This window comes from Suncus etruscus, chromosome 2 (assembly GCF_024139225.1).
Source record: "Suncus etruscus isolate mSunEtr1 chromosome 2, mSunEtr1.pri.cur, whole genome shotgun sequence".
Lineage (NCBI taxonomy): Eukaryota > Metazoa > Chordata > Mammalia > Eulipotyphla > Soricidae > Suncus > Suncus etruscus.
The window spans coordinates 113335117-113357234 of record NC_064849.1 but is presented as its reverse complement, the minus strand read 5'-3'; positions in this window follow the sequence as shown (position 1 = coordinate 113357234).

Sequence of the window (22118 nt, the reverse complement as noted above, 5' to 3'; positions counted from 1 at the left end):
GGTGGTCACGTGGTGCTCTGTGTTACATTCAGGGCTTGTGGCTTGCACACTAACCCTATGTAATACCTGTTTGGCCTGTATAGATGCATACATTCTAAATTGGAAATTTCAGGAAGGCATTTCCGTAGGAAACACATCTAACCATTGACTTCCACAGAGCTCTGCAGATTTTATGCTGACAGCTCCTTATACTGAACTCAGCTGTACTTGGTTGTATTTTTTTTTTTTTTGTATTTGTTTGTAGTTGTATTTGGTTCCTTGTGGTCACCTCCCCAATTCTTTCCTACCTTCTGCAATTGGCTGTTGCTTCCCACACTTTCACTGTATCTTACCAGAAATTTGACTTTACTAATTTGACTTACTACATTACTAAAGCTCACGCCCCATCCCCATGCTCTGAGTCTGTGGGCTTCTCTCATGGTCTATATTTCCTGTTTAGTAATCAATAATGATCATCGCTTTCTTAACAATTGATCTCATTGGGGCCAGAGTGGTGGCACAAGGAGTAGGGCATTTGCCTTGTACACACTAACTAACCTAGGAGAGACTGTTCGATCCCACAGCGTCCCAAGCCAGGAGCGATTTCTGAGTGCATAGCCAGGAATAATCCTTGAGGATCACCAGGTGTGGTCCCCCCCCCAAAAAAATTGATCTCATTAGTCATTGAATCCCAATACCAATAAAATGTTAATAATATTTGTGAATAAATAACTGATATAGCACAGGATATCTACCAGGAATATTTTCTAATTCTATTACTTTTTTTGGTTTGTTTTTGGGCCACATCTGGTCCTCTCAGGGTTTATTCCTGAGTCTTCACTCAGAAATGGGTCCTGGCAGTTTCAGGTTACCATATGGGATGCCGGGAATCGAACTCTGGTCTGTTCTGGACAGCTGTGTGCAAGACAAATGCCCTGAGATGTGCTATTGCTCCAGCCCTTGATTCTATCACTTTCCCTTATATCCCAACTTCTTTTCTGCTGACTTTCCAGCATCACATGGGTGCACTCTGCTATTTGATTGCCAAGTCCTCCTTTATTTCTTTACTTTTTCACTTTTTGGCCACAACCAGCTGTGCACAGGGATTATTTCTGATGTAATTTGGAGGATCATATGGGATAGCAGGGATAAAATCTAGTCTGGCTATGTACAGTTTTACCTGCTGTACTTTCACTCAGGCCATAAACCCTCTTTTACTAATTCCTTGCTTCCAACTTCTGAAAGTACTTGGCATAGAGTACCCTTCTTGACAAAGCACTATTGAGGAAATTGAAATAGTAATCAAAAGACTTCCCCCAAACAAAAGCCTAGGACCAGATGGATTCACTAGTGAATTATTTCAAATCTTTAAAGAAGTTTACTGCCAATTCTTTTCAGGATCTTCCAGAAAACTGAAGAAACAGAAACACTCTCAAGTAATTTTTACAAAGCAAACACCACCCTGGTACCAAAAGAAGACAGAGATTCCAAAAAAGGAAAAAGAAAAAGAAAAAACTACAGGCTAAGATACTTGATGAACGAAGTTGTAAAAATCCTCAAAAATACTATCAAGTAAGATCCCAATAGCTTATCAAGAAGACCATACACCATAATCAAGTAAGATTCATACCAGAGTAGCAAGAATGATTTAACATATGCAGGTCAATTAATATAATGCACCATATCAACAAAATAAAATATAAAAAATCATATCATTGTATCAATACATGCAGAGAAAGGATTTGATGAGGTTCAACACCCATGATAAAATTGGTGTTCATGATTTAAAAAAAAAACCTCAACAAGATGAGAATAGATGAAATAGAAATCAAGTACTTTTCTTAATATAGCCAAGTTATTTACTACAAGCCTATGGCAAACATTATATTCAATGGGAAAAACTAAAAGACTTTCCTCTAAGAACTGGCACAAGACAAGATTGTCCCGTCTCAACACTTCTATTTAATATAGTACTGGAAGTACTTGCCATTGCAATCAGGCAAGAATAAGATATGAAGGGTATCCAGATAAGAAAGAAAGAAGTCAAGCACTCATTGTTTGCAGATGGCATGATACTATATTTAGAAAATTCTAAAGCCTCTACCAAAAAAGAAACAATTTATATAGTAAAGTTGCAGTCTATAAAATTAACATGCAAAAATCCATGCCTTTTTAAATATACAAATAATGAAGAAGAAAAAAGAAAAAAATCTCATTTACAATTGCCCCACAAAAAATCAAGTATCTTGTGCCATGGAGCGGACTCCTCTTACAGAACTCACTATCTTGTTGCTTAGTGCCCTTGATGGGAATATTAAGATTGTTCTAAGAATGCTCCATGCAAATCTAATCCAAGAATATTTTATCTAGCAAATTTTATCCCCACCATAAATGAATTGCTTAGATACTGGACAACTATTCCCACCCCCAGCCACCGTGTGCCTGCCTTATTTTTTTTAAGAGCTTTGACTCATTCTATAAGGATCAGTCCTTCCAACTGTAACCTATAAACATATTTCCACTGTGTGTCTGAGTATGTACGTGGTGGACTCCTCTATGCTTGTCTAATCTGTATTGTACATAATTCTTGCCTATATTGTATATAGTTTCTATTATATAATCTTTTTCCCCACCTCATTTACCACCTTACAAATCCTCTTTTATCCTCTCACCCTCTCAACCCTGATCTTTGATCCCCCCCTATTTAATCCTCTTCACCCTCAGTTTTTAACTCCCGAGGGATTGTAAACTTCAAACTACCCAGCAGCAAGCTTCCAATCAACTCCCAAAGTGAAAGGACACCCTTCCAGCCCACTATGTCTCACCCCAGGAAGACCCTGCAGACACCACTTCTTCAGATCCATTCTATGTGGTCTAAAGACCACATACCCCTACTGTAGACTGTTGTTTGCTACAGGATTAGGCTCCCAAGAGATCCTCAGCTCGAGGACACTACCTGATTCCCTACTTCTGAGAACCACTTCTCAGACTCCACAAGACCACGGGATAGATGAGACTGTGCTCTGGATATCTCAAAAGACTTAAAGGGGATTTCTATTTCTTTTGTGTGTTTCTGTAGACAAGCTTCCTTAATAGTTATAATTCCTAGTATCTATTTCCATATGTAGAGGTAGCTTCCCACATCCCTGCTTTGGATTTGCTTAGTAGGAAATTCTTGTAGAAAAGTCTCAGTTGGGTTATGAGCTCAGTTTATAACCAGGTTATAGAGATTGTTTGTTTGTTTGTTTATTTGGTTTTTGGGTCACATCGGCTTTGCTCAGGGGTTCCTCCTGGCTCTATGCTCAGAAATCGCTCCTGGCAGGCTTGGGAGACCATATGGGATGCCGGGATTTGGACCACCGTCCTTCTGCATGCAAGGCAACCACCCTACCTCCATGCTATTGTTTAGCTTGTTATTTTTATCTCCATATGCATCAGTAGTATCATGTGGCATTGTTACTTTTACATAGGCACACTAAAATGGAGAACTCTTACATTTAGAAACAACTTCTTATCTCATAGGAATAAGAACTTATAAATTTTATAGTTCAAGGCTGCCTTTCATTCAGAGCATTTGTCGTGGAGACTTGACTTAGGCCTCAATAGATAGAACATCAACCATCCAACCCCAAAACTCAGATTCCAATTTCAGCATGGATTATGGCACCTGCACCAGGAATCAAAATCTCAGGGGGGAGGCCCGAATGCTGTCCTGGCACCAACCTGCTCCAGGAAAGGCCCATAAGACACCTGATAATTAGGAAGGAAACAGCAACAACTTGATCTACCTCACCTCCTAACAATGAAATGAAATCAGAAGATGCTCTGTCCTAGAATCTGTGCAAGAACCATTATCTCTAATTACAGAAGACTGTCTACAACAACCACGACTAAACAGAACTTTTCCTGGGATCACAAAGAAAGACTTTATTCTAGGTTTCATCCTAAGACCTGTGAAAATACCAAGTTCTCTAACTGCAGAAGACTGACTGACAACTGTGACTGAGTAAAACCTTTTCTGGGACAATAAAGAGAGACATTGGGGTTGGACAACCAACATGCCTGGATCCTGTGGTTGGTCTTTTGACAGTATACTTCATAGGTGAAAACAATCTGTATCTTTTAGGCCAATGAAAATTTCTAATGTCCCCAATATTTTGTGTGGCTATTCCAAAAAAAAAAAAAAAGCCATACCTATCCCTCTCCCTCCCTCCTTTTTTTCTTCTTTTAATTTCACTTATATTCTAGAGAAGGACTCTTGCCTTTTTCATAGAACCATAGAACTATAAATGCAGACTAATATGCAGACTCAGAACTAAAAATGAGTTTATTGCTTGCTGGGTGAAGCCAATAAAAAAATACAAACAGGAATTAGTTTGCTAAATTATGATTTTTAATTAATTTTAAAAAATGTATTACATAGTTGTTATAACTTATCATAATATGTTTGTTTCAAGATGACAGAAAGTGAAGTTATTAAAAGTAGAAAAAAACTAAAACATATAATAAAATAATAATATGGAAAAAAGAAAGTTCATTAGCAAGTATGTTTGTGAAAATTATTATATCTCCAGTAAAGTCATTATTACACTAGAAGAGGGTTTAGTAAGCTCCCCCCACTTTTTTTAAGCTAGAAGATACAAGAAAGCACTAAAAAAGATGTGTGTCTGTGTGTGTGTGTGTGTGTATGTGTGTGGCAGTTGTTATTTGCATAGGCACAGCAAAATATGGGAGAAATGGAAAGGAAAAATCTTTGGCCTATGAACAGGGAGACCTTACCCATGAAGCACTCTGGCATAAGACCAACTCCAGGCTCTAGGCATACTAGGTTATTCAACCCCATCCTCATTGTCAATGGTCCCAGTTGTTGCTGTCAGGTTTCTGTAGTTATAGGTCCTGGTTTCTGTACAGATACTATGTAGAAGGCTGGTAGCATATAGAGACTTCTGGTTTTATCTCACCGTTAGGTAGAAATGCAGAGAATCCTGTCCTAAGAAGCAGATTTTTGACTAAGGAAAAACAAGGCCCATGCTTTTCTCAATAGTTTCAGAAAGTGTATTTTTAAGTTTCTACCACAAGGGGGCATGTGCAGTTTGTCAAGATAATACAATAAAAATTAAGTCAATAAATATTTGCATATAGTATATTTTTTATTAAATATAATACATTGAAAATATTACAGTGGGAGAGAAAATGATATTTTCTCTAGGAAAGGTCTTTCAATATTAATCATTGCTATTTTAACCATCTTTGATTTCTTAACCTTATACAATTTTCTTTTTCCTTTCACCTCAACTTTCTGAGTTGTGGGCTTCTTGCTGTGAAATATAGCAATATAAAAATACAGCTGAAATAAAAAAATATTGGCGTGGTCACCGAAATAGAATCAGACTTAAAGTGTATATCAATCTGCTTGTAACAATCTATTTGTGGACACTAATAGAAAATAAGTTGGTACATTAGGGGTCATACTTTTGCCTCTTTCGTCGTTTTGTTTTGTGTATGTTGTGCTTTAGAATTCCAGGTTTTGCACAAGGATAATCATCCTTCAGAGATAGTGTTCATAGTCATAAATCTACCAATGCATGAATACCTCCAGGAATTTTTACCAGAAGAGGACAACTTGAGTGCAGATGAGAAGTTCCCTTTGAATTTTATACAACAGGATATTGAAGGTGTGTAGAGAAAGCTCCTGAACAAGACTTTTTTAAACAAACAAAAAAGCTGGATGGGAAAAATGGTTTCCAGGCTATCAATGGAGTTTAAATCTTGGTGGGAATCGTTCCTAGATGGAGGCACAGAATTTCACAGTGCAAGAAGCTGGCTTCAAAATATCTGTGAAAGATCTTAGAATATTATATACATATTTCTAGGAACTTGGTTGTGATTCTGGTCTACTAAAGCCTCCCCCCCCCACAAATATTTTGAAAATTCTCATTTTCAATAATGAATTTATCTGGAAACAGTAATTCTCAATTAATGGATTTATGTATGTTGGATGTTAGAAAATGGCTATTTATTCTGTGATTCATGAATACTGACGAGGATGGGATCTTAGAGGGCATCTATCTGAAGCGCCCATCAGATGATGGAAGCCTCTTCCTAGTCCTCTAGTCATTGCTTTAATATCTCCAACGATAGAGATGCATTGCCTCTTGAGATTGGTCCCTCCAGTTAAAAATACAGCAACTTGTAGAAAGTGGTATTCAATTCTGCAGCTTGGAAATTTCCTCTAGGTAGTGATGGGCAATTTGCAGGAAAATAATTGTACTGTCTTACTAAAGCTATAAAAATTTTTGAAAAAAAAACTTAAGGTGTTAACTTCTCTTATATTTTTATCTTTCTTTAATATTTTTTAGGTTAAACACTTGTCTCTCTAACTTTTGTTCATCTGTTGTGTTCATAAACCCCTGCACCTAGATGTTCTATTATACAGGAACTTCACCTTGTTACTGTCCCTCTCAAATGTGTACCCCCATTTAGCACAGATGCACTTTATTTATTAGCAGATAGTATCATCCATTCATTTCTTTCTTCAGTAGATTCCCAGGCTCTATTCACTGCTGCACTCTCAGGGCCAAGCTCTTTGCTAGGCATAATGTTATCAGGAGTTAACAATGGTCGACTCTCTGACATCAAGCTGCTTTACTCCAGGCTATTATGACATTAGTCATCATGAAATAGCCACAGTTAACTCTGGGCTCTGGTCAGGTTTCTTTGCTTTGAGCTAGAATAATGTCATTATAGGACTTTGGTTTTTATTCACAAATGAAAGAACAATTTCTGTGGGTTTCTTTTAAAAGTCACTTGTAGGTCTCCACCATTTCCTTCACAGTGCTTAGAAAAGCATATTCTTCAGTTTGGAAACCTTTAGTGGTCACCTGCTATCTTTGGGTATTTTTGTCCAATTAGATATAGAAGGAAGTCTCTGGACATATATGCCCTGCATCTAGTCAGCAAACAGTTTTGAACTATTCTAGGCACTGAGATAAAAGCTTAACTAACCCAGCTATAATCTCTGTTTTAATGGATGTTTTTTTATGGGAGCAAGAAGGAGGCAGGGAAATTCCCTAAAATAAATAACTGAAATAAGTGACATTTTGAATGAATATTAGTACTAAAGGGAAAACTTGGGAAGGTAGCTAGAAAATGCCAGGTTATGTATGGGGTTTTTGACTGGTTCTGTATTTATGTTCAGTTTCCAATAAAGTGTTCATGGAGACACTGTTGAGAAGACAATATTTGAGTAGACTTCTGAAGAGGTGATGGATAGGGGATATTGAATATGAAGAAAGGACACAGACACAGGGGAAAGAGGAAAGCATAATTGTGTGGCAGAATTCCTGGCATGTCTCAGGAGTTGGTATGTCTGGAGCTTGCATGCATTGGAGTGGGGGCAGATAATAATTGACAGTTTGGGAAAATAGATATGCCAAGGACTGGAATCAAGTGAACCACTGACCCTGAAGTAGAAAGCAATGAGACCTGTGTAGAGGAGCAACATTTGATGTCTCTGAACATAACTGGTGACAGAGGATCTCATACTTTTTAATCTTGGGGTTTCCTATAAGTGTATTATATTCTTTAATTTCAGGCCAGCTTATGCCTTTCTACTCTTCAAAGTCCAAGGAACAGGCAAATCTTCCATCAACCCTTTCTTTTCCTTAGATTAATGCTTATGACAAAGCATATAATTTTGGAAGGTTCTATGTTTTGGGGAAAATAATGCTACTTCTTTGGGAAAAAAATATTGAGGCTTGCTTTTTAAGTCTGTGTTCTCCATTGAACATGTCTCTTGTTTGTTTGTCTCTATTTTTTTTTTTTGCTTGACTATTTCCACTCTGGAGAAGCCTGTGTTTTCTCTTGAAATACAGTCTTTGCTTTTATCTCCTCACACATTTTTCAAAATAAGTTTCAATAAAACCTATCTTGCTTCTCCTGCATGTGCGCACGCACACACACACATGCAAATACTGAGAAGAAGGCTTCTATTTAAGTATTTCAAAAGTGTAGTAGGTGAAAAATTCTCCTGCCTCTGATCAGTGTTATCCTTCGTGTTTATTTTTAAATAGCTCTAGCTCAAAACAGCATTTTCCAGGAACTTGTGGTCAAGTTGATGGTCTGGAATTCCTCTGCACACCAATTCCAAAGACATTCTCATAACACCTGTGTACAAGTAGCAATGACTTTACTTTAAACCTCTTCATGAACTTTTCAACTCTTGTCAGAAACACCTCTGAGAGATCAAAAGTCTTTGCTCAAAGGAAGTGCGCCATAGAATGGTGAAGTTGAGCTGTCTAAATTTTTGGCTGTGTTTTATCAAAACAAACACAGTCCTAGAGACATATTCAGAAATTTAGCTCCTGTTGAGCTTTGTAGGTTTTCTGTTCTTATATGTTGGGGTCATGGTCTCAGTTAAGTCAAATTCTTTCCTTGTTTTAAAATTTTCTTGGTCTTTCTTTTTGATCCTATATTCTATTTCCATCAGTGCCTTAAAATCTTAAAAAGTGTTCTGACCAAGTTTTTAATATAAATCCAAAAATAATACCTGATGTATTAAATAATAAAATGTAAATCTCAGAAAATTAGAGATGAACCCTAAGAAAATACAAATAGATATTTGCAGCTGAACTATTATAGTGAAGTTGAATCATCTTGATAGAATAATTTGTTTCCAATATTTTTATTATATTTTTCCTATGATATATTATAGTAGCTAGGAATAAGTAGCATTTGTTCAAAGATGAATTAAAATTATGATATTTAGAAGGAGGAGAGGCAGACTTAGAGGTTATATATATAGGTATAATCTCTCAAACAATAGAGAAATTAAAGGAATAATGCATATTTTACTAAGAAAATTTCTGGAAAACTTAATATTTACCCTGGTCCAAGAGACTATTATTAAAAATATAAATGATCATGGGGGCAGAGCAATAGCACAATGTAGGACGTTTGTCTTGCACATGGCTGACCTAGGACAGACCTGGATTTGATCCCCGGCATCCCATATAGCCCCCCAAGCCAAGAGTGATTTCTGAGCACATAGCCAGGAGTAACCCCTGAGCATCATCAGGTTTGGCCCCAAAACCAAGTATATATATGTGTGTGTATATATATATGTGTGTGTGTGTGTGTGTGTGTGTGTGTGTGTGTGTGTGTGTGTGTGTGTGTGTGTGTATAATCAGAATGAAGGCAAGTATTGTTTATAGAATTTTGCTACACATCTTAACTTATCTGTTATATAAGAAACATTTAAAATATATGTCTAGGTTGCTGTATGACCCAAAAGCAAAAAAAATTTTTTTCTTCCTTGCTATAAAATAAATATAATATCCTCAGTTTTGCCTTTTGACCCATAAAACCTAACATAATTATATTCTTGGGGCCAGAGAGATATAGTTCAGGGGTTAAGGCACATTGCCTTACATATGGTCAAACCTGGTTTGACCTCCAGTTTGATCTGGTTTGATCCTTGATAACTACTGGATACAGCCTTGTTGACCCTCAACATCACTGGTGTAACCTGGTAATCCCCAGTATCATAGGGCCCAACTGCAAAGTATCCTCTGTTCCTTAGCCTGGTTGATTGGGAATCTCAGGGAGCGAACTCTGGAAATTTTTCTTTTTAACTGGGAAGCATTTGAATATATTTGCTTTTGCAATAATGTGTCTGAAGTTTGGAGATACTGGGGAATCTATTAACTATTAATAATAGTTAAAACAATTTCAAAATAGTGAAATAGTTTAGAAATATTAAAAATCATCTAAAATAGTTGGAAAGTTGTACCTATTTAACAAATCATATAAAGATATAGAAGAATCTATGGAAGACTCCCTTGAAGTTTCCATTTTTAAATTAAAAAATCCACAAAACTTGTTTTTCAATAATAGTAGTGTCATTATGATCTATCAGTGACTGTCCTTCCATACCAGGGTCTTTGTTTCATGTTCCAAAGAAGACTCTTTTTTGTTGTTGTTGAAATGATGGCTATGTGCAGAGAGTATTTTCTGATTTCATCATAAAGGTGCAATAGCATTACCTCTGCTGGGAGGTCCAGTTGACTCAGCCTCCCTGGGTCCTGGAGCCATATTTTCATATCAGTTTCTCTGCCTTTCCGGCAGAAAGTGTTCCACTCTGTTCTCTGTCCCCTGACTTGGCTTCATTCTTCTTCATTCAGTCTCTGGTGTTAAACAAATAAGCAGTTGATTGATTTTTCTCCTCTCACAAATGTAAGTTTCCTTTGGAAGAGATTTGTTCTTTTCCCTGGCAAATCTTCAGTACTTGGCATGAGATCTAGCATATAAGAAGGATTTAATGGATTTTGAATGTCGAAGTGCCCTCATGAAGCTTGTGTTCAGTGGAAAAAAACACACTGAAATGATGTGATTAATAGTGATGATCTGTCGTGTTTTTCTGCAGAGCATTGAAAGGCTAGAAGGGTAATGAGATTTGAGAGTGCTGACAGTTCAGAGAGGGCCGAGGGATACTCTCTCCAAGCCAGGGACATTTGAGCACAGGGCTGCACAAGACCTCCCAGATTCATTTGGGTTTGCGAACTCAGGATAGAATCAAACTCATTCTAAAGGTTAATTTCAGTGAGAGAAATGAAGCAAAAACAGCCAGGAAAAAGGCATATGGCATGCTCCAAGAGGCCTTTCCCAGTGAGGTCTGCAGAATGTTTTTGTTCCTTCTAGCAGCAAGTTATGTTCACACACAGAAGTGCTGTCAGCTGGGAAGCTCACTAGAGACCTGGGCCCAAGTTTTTCATTGGGACCTAGTCATCTAGATAAACCTTCACCTTCAAATTCTAAGACACTGAAGAAAGAAAGCTGATGTCCAGCCCAAGCCCCATTGTTTATGATTTTTGGATATAGTGACTAATTATTTAATGGTAGTTTTATGTCATTGTGAGACACAGTTTACTATTCAGGTTCACAAATCCCAGCCTGGGGGTGGGGGCAAGGAGGCATTTAGGCAAGGAAAGCATTCTGAGGAAAAGCATCCAGGGCCCGCAGTGTTCCATTTTCTCTGAATAAAGGTGTGGGAGCATGGAGTGAACACAGAGTAATCAGAAGAGTAGGTGGCAACCTTTCCCAGCAAAGGAATAATTTAAAGAACAAAGGTTTTGAGTGTGTAGTGGAATTGAAATTTGAGGCCATGAAAAGCTCAGAGTGGCTAGAGCAGGTGGCAGTAAAAGCAGTGGAAAGATTTTAGGTTCCATGGTGAGTTGATTTCTGGGCATCAGAACCCCTACAGGAGACCATTTTGTTCCATTGAGCTTCTAGTGGAAATGATGGGGACAGGAGCTGGCAGTTATCGGGCCCCTGCTATGAGCCAGGAGCAGTTCTAAAAGCATCACATGTGATTCTCATTCAAGTCCCTCAACAGCCCTGCAATTGGAATGAGGATTGCAGTAGACTTGAGCTACAGAAAGGTTGTTTCATTTGACTTAGTCACAGTTTTGGGCTTGTGGAGTGGGATAAGGGGAGGCTTTTGAGCCCATATAAACTAAGCACAGAATCTATATCCTGCCAACTACAGTGGGGAATATTTGAAATACTGTACTCTTTTGACCTCCCAAGTCGTGCTCAGGAAACTTTGGAGGGCTTCCCTATGACACTGCCAACTGGACTGTTCTCTCAAGCTTGAGGGCTAGAGGATGCTTGTGGTGCTGCTTAGGGTCCTGCAGTGCCAGAGATTACTGGGGCCAATCTGAAAGTTCTTGGGAAGTGCAGAGAGATACACCCTGCAAATGATCCTCAGGGACCATGTGGTGCTGAATATCAAGTTGGTATTAGCCACATGCAAGGCAAGTGCCTTAACCCCAATCTCTCTGCCCCCAAGAATAGTTTTAATTAGTATTGTGGGTTGCAGCATATTATTGGACTATGAATTTTTTAATTTAATTTAATTTAATTTAATTTAATTTTGGGGCACCTCTGAACTAGTGTTCAGGTGGTCCTAGTTTATCTGCTAGTGATACTTTATCCATCCATTAAACCTAACCAGTGGTTCAATGCTTAGGGCTATAAATTAAAATTGTTTAGACCCTGCAGTGTTGCGAACCACAGGGACACCTGGCATTCTTTTGGGGGGGGGGGGGTCCAGGTAAATATATAGAGTATAAATTATCAGAACAATCATAAGTATTGTTTTTATGAAATTGTTGCTCCATGTACCTTAATATATCTTTATGCAGTTATATGTAAAAGGTTTAAACCATATACAAATATGCTTATGTATGCTTGCGTGTAAAATATAGTCCTCACTTTGGGTGCCAGTCAAAAAACATTGTCACTGATCTAGCAAAGTTAGATGTGTTTATATGAATAAAGCACTCTAAAAAACTTTCTTGTTGGATCTGGAGAGCACAACAGGTAAGATGCTTGCATTGTATGTGGTCAACGAACTTCAGTACCCAACACACCATGTGGTCTCCAGCACACTGCCAGGAGTAATCCCTGAGCACAGAATCAATAGAAAGTTTTGAGCACAACTGGGTATAGCCCTCCACCCCAACAATACAAAACTAAAATCACCTTGTTTCTGAGAAACCTGAATTTTGTAGTTGAATCAAGTCCTAGAAGTTCATTTATGGCACTTCCATTTTCCTTACAGCTTTAAAAAAAATGGTACTGTGTGGTTATGATAGAATGGATGCAGGCTTCTATACAATAGTTTTCCTTCTGGATACCTAATATGGATGATGCCTCTGTGCTAGTGAAATAGTGAGGCCACCAGCGATTTGTCCTCAGGATAGAGGTCTCTGAGATGTTGTTAGTTCAGAGCCCTGATGGTTCATCATTCTTTTTGTCCCTGTACCTCTTCCCTTTCCTGGATTGGCCTGGATTGGGGATGGGAGATCTAAGTGTACTCTTCATAGGCTTATATGGGTTGCTATTGGTGCTGATCTGAGAGTCCAAAGTGATGATAAGGTGGGAAAGAAAATAAGTTAGTATTTATTATTCACTCCTGATGAATAAAAGTGACACTGCAAATAAAAAAATAAAAAGAATAATAAATCACAGAATTTTAAATATTTAATAAAAAAAGGGATGCAGACAAGGTGTCTAATTGTAATTTTGCTTATATATATGTATATATATAATCTTGTTTGAAATTACTCTGAAGATTTTTGGATAAGGAAGTTTTGTTCATTAAAATTGTGTGATATGATTACATTGTCTAACATTAATCTCAGCTCAATTTAGACTTATGATCTTAATTTTGACAAATTATGGACTTGGTCTTGATAATTCTAAGAGCATTTTATGATATTAAAAACATTCTCTACTTTCTGCCTTTATTTTGGGGGGTTTATGACATTTCTATCTATGACCTTATACAATAAAAGAACAGCATGGAAAACATCCTATAGGTGGAGAGGTAATACAGGGACTAAGGACCTAGCCTTAGCCTCTGAGCCTCACCCAAGACCAAAGATAAAGAAAAAATGTTTTTTGGACTGGAGAAAGAGTGCAGAAGTTAATGTGCTTGCCTTGTATGTAGCCTATTCCAGTTTGTTATTACGGCCACTGCAGGGAGTGATCCCTTAAGCACAGAGCTAATAGTAAGCCCTGAACACCACCAAGTGTAGTCTAAAAAGCAAAAAAAAAAAAAAAAGATAGTACAGAAAGATAGTACAGTGTGTAGAGCACTTGCCTTGCACTCAGCTGATCTGGGGTCAATCTCTAGCATCTCATATGGTCTCCCTAGCACCACTAGGAGTAATCCCTGAACACAAAGCCAGGATTAACCCCTGAACAGCATTTAGTGTGGCCCCAAAACCAAAAATAGAAAAAAGAAAACACCCTAAAATAAATTGTGTGGTATGCATAAAATAAGGTTTTTCTCACATACAGATAACTTTGAAGACTATTATTAGTTGTATTCAATGGGATCATTAATTATTTTGGATGATAGTATGTAAAACTAGGTATTTCTTTAAAATATCAGTGCGTTGGGGGTGCATTTTTTAATAGCAGCAAGTTTTCTTCCCCAGGATTATGGTTATTCTTCTTTCTCAGAATAAATTCCAATTCAGGGAGTCATTTTAGGCAGTTACTTTTCTAGATTTCAAAGATATAAATATCAAATGGCAAAAACAATTCCCATTGACATAATGATAAGGCTTATATTAGACTTGATGTAATTGTGAATTGCTATAAGAATTTTGCATTCATTTACCCATTTAATCTTTGATTACTCTATGTGATACCATTTTTATTTTAAGAATGAGGAATCTAAGTCACAGACAAGCCTAGATGCATAAGGTCAAAAGTGGAAGACCCACTAGTGGGTAGTAAATGGCAAGGGTGGAAGTAAACATGGAAGGATTCAAAGTCTCTACCTTGGACTCCACAATGGGACTCTGCTGATTCTTCCTTCACAGAGATAGTAAAGAAACCCAGTGAAGTAGATAAAGCAAGTATCGCTGCTCTTGCTTCTGGCTTAACGAAGGGAAAATTAAAACTCAAGTGATTAAGTTACTTGTGCAAAATAACCAAATCAGACAGTGTTAGAATTTTGGGCAAAGCCAGTTTCTAAATAGAAATCCATAAGGTATTATTCAGAGTTCTCCAGAGAGACTGAATAAATAAGGTGTGTGTGTGTGTGTGTGTGTGTGTGTGTGTGTGTGTGTGTGTGTGTGTGTGTGTGAGAGAGAGAGAGAGAGAGAGAGTGAGAGAGAAAGAGAGACAGAGACAGAGACAGACACACAGAGAGAGACAGAGACAGAGATAGACACACAGAGAGAGAGAGAACAAGAAATTTTAGATCTGCATCATTATACAACAATTAAAGGTGATGGTTAGTTGCATTCTGAGTTCAAAGGCCTAAGGACGGGGTAGATGGTGTTGTCATTTTCAAGTATAGGTTGGCAGCTTGACATCAAGCTAATGTTGGAGTTTTAAGACTGTCAAGCAAGAAAAAAAATGATCTTTTAAAAAATTATTCTACTCCAGCTTCCAAGTGTTTACATAAGGCCCCCCACATACTGGTGAGCAATCTGCTGTAACTAGTCAACTATGTTCAGCATTAATGACAACCAAAAAATCATTTAGAAACACCCCAGTAATGTTTGACCAAATCAGCAGGCACACTAACCCAGTTGACTTGATGCATACAATTAACCAACATGGTTTCTGGATTTACTGCTATCTCTGACTCTTCAAAATAGCATTTTCATAAGACCTCCAGCTGATCATTCTCGCTGCTCACTCTTGCCATTAGGGCCTTTGGGAAGTTGGCAAAAAGGTGATCTGTTATTTGTCTGAAGATGGTGAGGATGAAAAAGGGCATTGCTGCTGATAATCAGTCTGACTTTGGATAGGAATTTCTGTGGCAGACAACTAAATGGTACCTCCCATTCCCCAGTATTTTGAATACACTCCTTCCTCCTGAAGAAGTTGAAACATTTCCTTCAGTCAGGGTACTTGTGACTGACAGCTAGTTCAGTAGTGATGGAGATCACCTCTATCATGATAAATTGGAGGTAGGAACTGGTACAAGTGAATCCTTGGCCTTCTATCCATCCTTCTATCTATTCTATCTTCTGTCTGTCTTTCTGTCTGTCTATCATCTATCTATCTATCTATCTATCATCTTTTATTCTATCTATCCTTTTATCTATCTTGAAGACTTTGTCCTTCTACTTTGACCAGAGATTGCTGTGCGTGCTTGGAAAAATGTGATTGTGACCACAAGAGGGCTTCATTTTCTTATTTTTCAACTTGCACTTTTAGTAATGTTACGGGATTTTTTGTTTTGTTGCTGTTTTATATTGAAAACAAAACCCTTTGCTTATTTCTGATAAACAGTTGTAATCACTAAAGGACCTCTGAGAGCCAGGGACTGGGGAAGGATCAGGGAAGGAGAATCTGAAATGACAGCCAGCAGTTTTAGCTGATACCACCAAGAAATTCTTAGAAAATCAAAAAAAAGGCCTGGGTATTTATGACTTAGAATCATAATTAGATATATAAAATCAAAATTAGAATTTTAAATTCAACCAACCTCACTACTAAATAAAGGTGAATTAAAGAACATCATTCAAAGTTCAAACGTTAGTTTTGTTGGCTCTATTGATCTAATGATCATTTCTTGGGTTTCAGGACATGTCTAAATTTGAATTTAAGTGTGCAGTCTTTGTTTCTTTTTCCCATTTGGCTGCTGCTGATTTTTTTTTCTGCTTTCCTGACTTCCTTTCTCTTCTCTCTTTCTCTTTCTCTTTCTCTCTTTTTTCTTTTTCTTTCTTTCTTTCTTTCTTACTTTCTTTCCTTTCTTTTTCTCTCTCTCTTTCTCTTCTTTCCTTCCTTCTTTCCTTCCTTCCTTCCTTCCTTCCTTCCTTCCTTCCTTCCTTCCTTCCTTCCTTCCTTCCTTCCTTCCTTCCTTCCTTCCTTCCTTCCTTCCTTCCTTCCATCCTTCCTTCCTTCCTTCTTGTTTTGAGGATTGAATTTATGAAAGGAAAATATTTTGTAACTGAACCAAATCTCCAGACCTATTTGCTATTTCTGCTGATTTTACTGGGTACTAAATCAGGTTCTATCAAAAAGCAATGGAAATGATAAATTTTTTTTTAAAAAAATCTTTATTTAAGTACCACGATTACAAGCATGATTGTAGTTGGGTTTCAGTCATAAACAGAACACCCCTTCTTCATCAGTGGGGAATGATAATTTAATTTATTTATGTATTTTATTTTTCTTTGGACACTTAAGAGATCTGCAGACTCTTATGGTGATTCTTCAATGTGAGGGCCTTAGGATGCATTTTATAGTGTTCAGGGCTCCTTATCCCTTATCCAAAAGTTCTCAGGAACCTCTTATCCCCTCCCTTCTCATCTCCTCTTCTCCCTTTATCTCCTCTTCTCTTCTCTCATTTCCTCTCTTTCTCTCCTCTACCTTCCCTATTTTTCCTCCTCCTATTTCTTCTTTCCTCTCTCTTGTCTCTCCCTGCTTCCAAATGAGGCTTTTACCCTCATAATTGCAGGGTGTTTTTTTTTTTGTTATGTTTCTTTTACATTCAAATCCCTATACAATCATCTTAAGCCCTGTGATGATTCTTCATTACACTCAAGTGTGGGCCAACATGTTTTTTTTGGAGGGAGAGGATTCTCTGGAGCAGTCTAGGAGGCTCAACTCCCCATGAGCCCCTAATGATTCTTGGTCAATCAGGTCTGCAGATTAATGTAAGGGCCCAAGGATGCAATGCTACTTAGGTCTTATTGTTCTGGGATCACTCAGACTACCCCCATAATTACTTGGGCTTTAGAACTGCACCTGGCATGCATGTGACTTAAAATACTGTACTATCTCCAGATTCCAGGCCAGTGTTCTTACAGTTACCATCAAGAACTCATAGAATGTGACTTTCCAATACTTCCCACTCTCTGCATCTCACTAGTCTGCTCTTACCTCACTGACCACTTGGTTGCTCCCAAATAGATGAGGCTCATTCCCATCCGGGGCCTTTTTCCTCTGCCTAGATATGCACACGGTTCCTCCTTCCCACCTGTAGGAGGGGAAAAAAAGATACTCCTCAGCTAGGGAGGAAGTTAGTATAGGACCAAGTTCCTGGGTATGTGCAAAGAAATCGCTCCTGGCTTAGGGGACCATATGGGATGCCGGGGATCGAACCGCGGTCTGTCTTAGGTTAGTACGTGCAAGGCAAATGCCCCCTACGGCTTGTGCGACCACTCTGGCCTCTGATGAAACATTTTTCCTGTTCTTTTGCTTTGTTTTGCTTAATTTTAAAAAGCTCATGTGGTCCCTGTGATTCTAACACACTATATGATTCATTTATTTTTTATGCCTGTTGTTTTCTTGATCTATCTTCATTGTCTCCCACTAACATCAGGATGGAAGACAGAACTCTTTCATTTCCTGGGGCATTTCAAGCCCTCAGAGCATTACGTGGCTCATAGTAAATGCTCAATAATTATGGATTGTTCAATTACAATGATTGGCAATGTATATAAATTTTAGCTGTGCTTGCGAAACAAAGGTTGTTACTTTATTGTAACCATGTAAAGTGCTCTAATAGCACAGTAAACATGGTAAGATCACAGGAGTCAGGTATTTATTTTTTCTGTAAGACAGGTAGAACAAAAGAGAATTTTCTGAATGTGCAGTGCATGCTATACACAATTTTAAAGGGGGTAAAATTGTTCATTTCTTGAAGTAATAAATAAAAACCACCATATCAGTCTGAAAAAGTAGGTAGATTCTATTATTCTTTATGTTTGCAGGCAGCTGCCAGGCACACAGAGGAGCTCAGGGATCATCAACTTTTATTTTTATTATTATGTTTTATGTAACTATAGATGCACTTTAAAGAATTCATTTTGAATATTCCATTGTGGGTACTGTTACTTTATTAAAATCTCCTAAATTAAATAAGCACACCATTCCAGTTGGCAGTTAATTATAGATTTTTTTTTTCTGAATTAAGAAACCTCATGTTTTTAGAACTTAGGTGGCTTGTTTTGTGTCCTAAATCTTTGTTCAGGAAACAAGTCAGAGCATTCGTGAAGGATTGTGACTACAGTTGACCTTTTCCAGATCTGTGGCTTTCTTCTTTTTAAGGTGTGGGTGAGTTCTGTTACTAAGATTACCCACAGGGACCTGTGTGTAGAATATGAGGGCTCCTTTTCTTTGAACCTTGCCTTCTGGGTCACCCCAGCCAGCAAAAGGCATTGGTTCTTAATTCCTTTTCTGGTCAAAGTATCTAAAACGTCATGTAGGCTCAAATCAATAAGAGCCAATTAGTGTTTATGTATACCAGTATATGGCAGAGAAAAACCATGTGAAATGAAAATGTGCTCAGTCAGAGATAATATAATAGTCAGAATGTAATAGTTGAACTTTATTGTAACTGCCTGGAAACCTTAAGCCATTTTACAGTACTCCAGTCCCTACAACTTTTAAAATGTGAGACAATTTATAAGGTTGATCCTAGCAAAAACGAGCTATCCCATCACTCCTGCAGTCTCTATGGTTTGCACTCAGAAACTTCTCAGACTCTTTTTAACCACACACTGCTATTGCATCTCTGCTGTCACTTGTTCTACTTTTTTCTTGGGGTGAGGATGTTGGGCTACATCCAGTGATACTCAGGGCATACTCCTGGTTTTGTGTTCACCACTTCTGGTGGTGCTGAGGGAATATTTAGAATGCTGAATATTGAATCTGGTCAGCTTCTTTGCAAGGAAGGTACCTTACTCACTGTACTATCAGATTGGCCCCTCACCTGTTCTTACTCAGACTATCTTGCCCTGAAGTGCCCATTGATTTAATTATCTTTTCCCACCGGAGTATATATAAACACTACTAGAAAAGTCTCTTTGTTTTGTTCAATCTTGAATCCTTAACATCTAGAACATAGTTATGACATAAATATAAACTGTAGCTAATAAAAATATGTGGAAAGGATGAAATAAAAATATGGAACAATTATTATGTGCTAGGCCAGGTTCTAGATGTTAGAGATGTAGTAGGGAGCAAAGCAAATCTATTTGTTAAATGAATGAACGTGTGAATGACTGCAACCGTAATTCTAAGAAACCCTCCTGTTAAGTGTTAAGAGGTCTTTTTCCTTCCCTTCTGTTCATCAATAAATCAGAAGCAAAACAGCCTTAGGGTCTGGCAAAGGCTGCTGCAGCCTGGCTTGGGCTTTGTTTGCAGGCTGCTCAGGTCGCAGCCTAGAGAGAAGAGGGAAGCAGAGCCTCGAGCCTGGAAAGGGGAGGTAAGGTTGGAAAGGGGAGGAGCTGAGGCAGAGGCATAAACTTGAGAAAGCTTAAAGTCTGTCTCTCTCAATTCATCTGAACAGTCTAAACATTGTCCTTGAAGCTACAGAAAAGACAAGATCTAGCCTATCTCCTAAATCTGAATGAATTAATAGCCCTCTGCATTTAATGTAGGGAGACTCAAATAATTAAAAAAAAAGTATTATGGTCTCATCTAAGGATTCTAAACCTGTAGCCAGGGACTCTTGGGTATTTGTTTTATTGCACCAAGATCTTTAGTCTGCTGACATAGGCACCAAAGCATTGATTCCAGACTGATCTTTTTCACAGATGAATGTTTCCACTTTGTAAGTGTGTGCAGATGTGCTGATTAATAAAGTGCAATTCACTTAAAGAGGCCCTGACTCTGGGAGGGTTCTGCTAGTTACCTGGCTGTTGTGGATGACTAACCCAAATCATGGCCAGATTGGTGATGGAGGGCCCCAAAAGTTTCATCTTTTGTGAAAAGATCATATCTTCATAATGGAGACAACTACTTTATAGAGCAGTACAGACTGTTGAAAATTTCTTTTTTTTTTTTCATTTTTCAATTAAAATTTTTTTTTCTTGAAGCCAGTCTGAATTACAAGTCTTTCACAGATTATTTCAGGCACATAGTGACAGTGAATTAAGACCATTCCCACCACCAGTGTTGGTTTCCCTCCACCATAGTTACCAGCATGCATCCCGTAGCTCCACCCCTTAGCCCCCTGGACTGCTAGTGTAGAGCTTATTATAGTTTGGGTCCCTTTATTCTATTGTCCTTAACTTTTGTTTCAGTATTTAGATCTGACCATTTTTTATTTCCACTCAATGCTCCTAAGACCACTTGCCCTTGGGTCCCATCCACTTTATTTTTTTTCTTTTCTCAATTTGTAGGAGATGAGGTAGAACAAGATGATTCATGTTCTATGGTTCTGTATAAAAAGGCAGGAGTCCCTATCTAGAAGCTATAAATTAAAAGAAGAAAAAGAAAAAGGGGTGGCAGATGTGGTGCTTTTTTTTTTTTCCATAGGCACAGTAAATGTTGGGGGAAATTAGAAAGGAAATTTCCTTGCCCTAAGAAATACAGTTTCTACCTTTGAAGCATACTATCATAAAACCAACTACAGGCTCCAGGCATGTTACTGTCAAACCCCAAGATCTTTCTTTATGATCCCAGGAAAAGTTCTGTTAACTTGCGGTTGTCAAAGTCAGTCTTCTGTAGAGATCTTGGTTTTTGCACAGATCCTAGGACAAAGCCTAGAAAAAAATCTTTCTTTATAGCACCAGGAAAATTTCTGCTCAGTGGCAATTATTGTAGTCAGAAAGACTGTTGGGGAGCCAAAGAGATAGCATAGAGGTAGGACATTTGCCTTGCATGCAGAAGGATGGTGGTTCGAATCCCACCATCACATATGGTCCCCCAAGCCTGCCAGGAGTGATTTCTGAGCATAGAGCCAGTAGTAATTCCTGAGTGCTGCAGGGTGTGACCCCCCCCCCAAAAAAAAAAACAAAAAAAAAAAAACAAAAGAAAAAGAAAAAAAAGAAAGAAATAAAGAAAGAAGAAAGAAAGAAAGAAAGAAAGAAAGAAAGAAAGAAAGAAAGAAAGAAAGAAAGAAAGAAAGAAAGAAAGAAAGAAAGAAAGAAAGAAAGAAAGAAAGAAAGAAAGAAAGAAAGAAAGAAAGAAAGAAAAAGAAAGACTGTTGTTTCCTGTGCCTGTCAGTGTTTCTTGAATACCTGAAGCTCTCCTCAGAGGCCTAGGGAGCACACCCCCAAAAAACTGTCTACTAGAGGCAGCAGACAAGCACCTTCACTTCACAGGCACACATTCTTTCTAACCAATGAACCACACCACAACACACAGGAAAAAACACACTAAAAGCATGACAATGGGGAAACCTCACAGGCAAACATCATGCACAGAGAATGAAGATGATAGCTTGGATGACCTAAAAAATTCTAACCATCTGATTAACCTCTAAGATAAGGAACTTAGAATAGAAATATGGAAGATGTTCATAGAACTAAAAAAAAAAGCATAGATCGATCTGAACAGAACACAAAGACAGAAATCAGAAAACTCCAAACTGAAATAACACATCTGAAAAACACGGTAGCTCAACTGAAAACCTCAGTGGATGGCCTCGCCAGTAGGGTAACAGCAGCTGAGAAGAATCAGAGTACTGGAATATGAGATGCAGAAAAACTCAACACAGCAGAAGAAATAGGAAAAGAACCTTAAGACAAATGAACAGGCAATGGAAAAAGTACTCAAGGAATGCGAACAGATGAAAATAGAAGTCTTTGATAAACTCAACAGAAACAACATAACAATCATTGGAGTCCCAGAGACCCAGGTAGGAGATCTCC